The following is a 3,169-nucleotide window of genomic DNA, read 5'->3' as shown; positions in this document are numbered from 1 at the left end:
GACCATCCCCAAAGGAGGGCGGGGAGGCGCCCATCGCCTCCAGGCGCAGGGACTTTGGCCTTGGACTTGGGAGGAAGTTCGCCGAGGGGCGGAGCCTGGGAAGGAAGCCACCGGGCCATGGCTTCCAGAGCCAGAGGTAATTTCAAGCTGGCCGGGAGGCGAGTGGAGGGAAGGGGCGATGGTGTCGGCGGAAGCAAGGGAAGTCTGCGGAGGCTGGACTACTGGGGCCGGCCTCAGGGTTCTGGACTGGCAAAAGGTTGGCACTCAAGGTTTGAAGCTGCGAAAGTTGGGGACAGCCTGGGCTGCTAGGAAGCCTAGACTGACACAGTAGTCCACCTTCGCCAAGGTATATAGGGATTCATGATATGCCTCTGGGCTACTAGTGTTCCCCGTTTTCATCTTTATTCCTCCCCATTTAAAAACAATAACCTGGGACCAGCAGATGGCGTCACGGCTATGTCACTGGACTCCCATGTAGTCGACCACGGTTCGAATCCCGGACCCAGAGGCTTAAAACTCACGCCGGGCGCGTGTGCGTGCATGCCCAAGATCCCGAGAGGAGAATAGAGGAGAAGGGGTTGCAGTGTGGCCATCCTCCCTGGGGAGTGATTTCTCGCTTTCTGTCTCGCTTTATGGAGAGCGCATGTGCCCTATAGCAAACCACCCCCCCCAAAACAAAGAAAAACAATAACCCAGGAACAGCAGATAGTGTAATTGTTACGACACTGAACTCCCACGTTTACAACACTAAACTCCCACGTAGTCACTTGGGTTTCAAGTCCCAGACCCAGGAGCTTAAAACTCATGCTCCGTGTGGTGGTTAAGGGCGCTAGACTCCCACAGGGCCGACTGTGGTTCGAGTCCCGGACCTGGCAGCTTTTTTTCTCACTTTCCCTCTCTCTGTCTCTAACTCAATTTATCCCTCTCAAAGAACGAAAGAAATAAATTTAAGTAAAATAATTCTTTTAAAAAGGAAAAAATAAAAATAAAAAAACCTCATGCTGGCGCATGTATATATGCCCAAAATCCCAAGAGGAGAAGGGAGGGCAGTGTGGTCATCCCCCTGGGAGGTGATTTCTCTCTCTCTGATGGGCGCACCTGTCTTATGGCAAAAATCTCTCTAAAAAAATAAAAGTTTTAAAAAAATTTTCCATCACTTGACATTTTAAAAAAATTTGCCAGAGGTGCATACACTCCAGACACACACACACACACACACACACACGGGAGAGAGAGGTGAGGGAAAGTGAGAAATCACCCCCGATGGGACACGGTCACACTGTAATCCCTTTTCTGTTTTGTTTTTTCCTCTCAGGATTTTGGGCACACGTACACACATGCCTGGTGTGATTCTCAAGCTGCAGTGTCTGGAACTTGAATTGCACTTTTGACTCTGAGATCCAACCTCCCTAACCTCCTGGCTACCACTGGTACACCTCAAGCATTTTTGCACCAGTGGGTTAAGGCAAAGATTTTTGTTTTGTTTTTGAGGAAGATTTTTACTATAGGGCACATGTACTTGCTGGAGAAACAGAGAGGCAGAGAGACAGAAGTGGAGAAATCACCCCCAGGGGAGCATGACCTTGCCAAATCACCTTCTCTCGTATTCTCCTCTTGGGATTTTGGGCATACATATACAGGTACCTGGTGTGAGTTTTAAACTACCTGGTCTGGGACTTGAAAGGGGGTTGGCCATTTGGGAGTCCAGTGACATAACTGCTATGCCATCTGCTGTTCCCCAAAGGCAAGGGTTTTTTTTTTAACCTGGGATTCACAAGACCCCATATATAGAATCCAGAAGGCTCACAAATGTGAATGGGAAGAAATATTTTCACCAAACTAACTGAAATTTAATAACTTCTTTATTTGCTCGTATAGGCAATTGACAACAGTTCTGTTAGCACTTGGTGTTGCTCTTGGTCACCGATAGCAGTCATAATTTCATATCACACCACATGCAGCTGCCTAAAAATAGTGCTTATACAGGGCCAGCAGGTGGCATGGTGGTTAAGGGCATTGGACACCCACATGACCTACTGTGGTTTGAGTTCCAGACCTGGCGGCTTATTTTCTTTCTTTCTTTCTTTTTTTTTAATTATTATTATTATTTTTTTGGAGAGGTTTTTGTGATAGGGCGCATGCACTCGCCAGACAGACAGAGAGAGACAGAGAGACAGAAAGCGAGAAATCACCCCCTAGGGGGGATGGCCATGCCACAAACATAGCCATTATGCTAACTGCTGGTACCCCGCGACTTGCTTTCTTACCCCCCCACCTCCGTCCAGTCCCTCTCTGGTCAAATTTAAATAAATAAATAAATAAATCTATCTTTAAAAAAGTATTACTTATATGTATCACTTCTCTGAAATTACAGTAGTTTTAGAACTAATACAAGTAGAACTATGTTGAAAAGTCCATCTGGGGCCAGCAGGTGGTGTAGTGATTAAGGTGCTGGATTTCCACATGGCCAGTCGTGTCTCAGACCCAGTGGCCTGAAAATCATACCAGGTGCATGTGCATGAATGCCCAAAATCCTAGGAAGAGAATGGAGAAGAAGGGATTGAGGTGTGGCCATCATCCCCTGGGAGGCAATTTCTCACTTTCCCTCTGTCTCCAACTGACAGATGTGCATGTGCTATGTCACAGAATCTAAAAAGAAGAAGAAGGCTGGATCCCACATAGCCGACTGCATGGTTGGAGTCCCAGACCTAGATCCAGACGCTTGAGGGACACCCCCAGGTGCGTGTGCATGCATGCCCAAATTCCTAAGAGGAGAATGGAAAAGGGATTGGGGCATGGCCATGCCCCCTGGGGGTACTTTCTCACTTTGTCATTCTTCCCCTCTCTGCCTAGTGAGCACACATACCTTATAACAAAAAAAGCCCAGCTGTCATTGTTACTGTAACACACCTTTTTTTTCCCCCTTAGATTTTTGCTCTACAGCACAAGCACTTGACAGACAAAAAGCAAGAAATCACCCCCTGGGCAGATGGCCAGACTGCAATCCCTTCTCCTCAATTCTCCTCCTGGGATTTTGGCCACACATACATGTCTAGTGGGAGTTTTAAGCAGCCGGGTCCAGGACTCAAATAGCAGTCAACTACATTGGGAGTCCAGTGATGTAACCATTACGCCATCTGTTGGTAATACGCACCTTTTTTTTTTTTTT

The 3,169-nt window shown here is 47.4% G+C and overlaps 1 pseudogene; it reads left to right on the top strand.

Annotated features, from left to right (window-relative positions):
- Positions 1–12: 12 nt before the first annotated feature.
- LOC102492296 (60S ribosomal protein L39-like) overlaps positions 13–3,169 on the top strand; it is a 26,635-nt pseudogene continuing 23,478 nt past the window's right edge.

The sequence above is a fragment of the Tupaia chinensis genome, unplaced genomic scaffold (assembly GCF_000334495.1).
Source record: "Tupaia chinensis unplaced genomic scaffold, TupChi_1.0 Scaffold145659_1, whole genome shotgun sequence".
NCBI lineage: Eukaryota > Metazoa > Chordata > Mammalia > Scandentia > Tupaiidae > Tupaia > Tupaia belangeri.
This window is presented reverse-complemented; position numbering and strand designations above follow the sequence as displayed.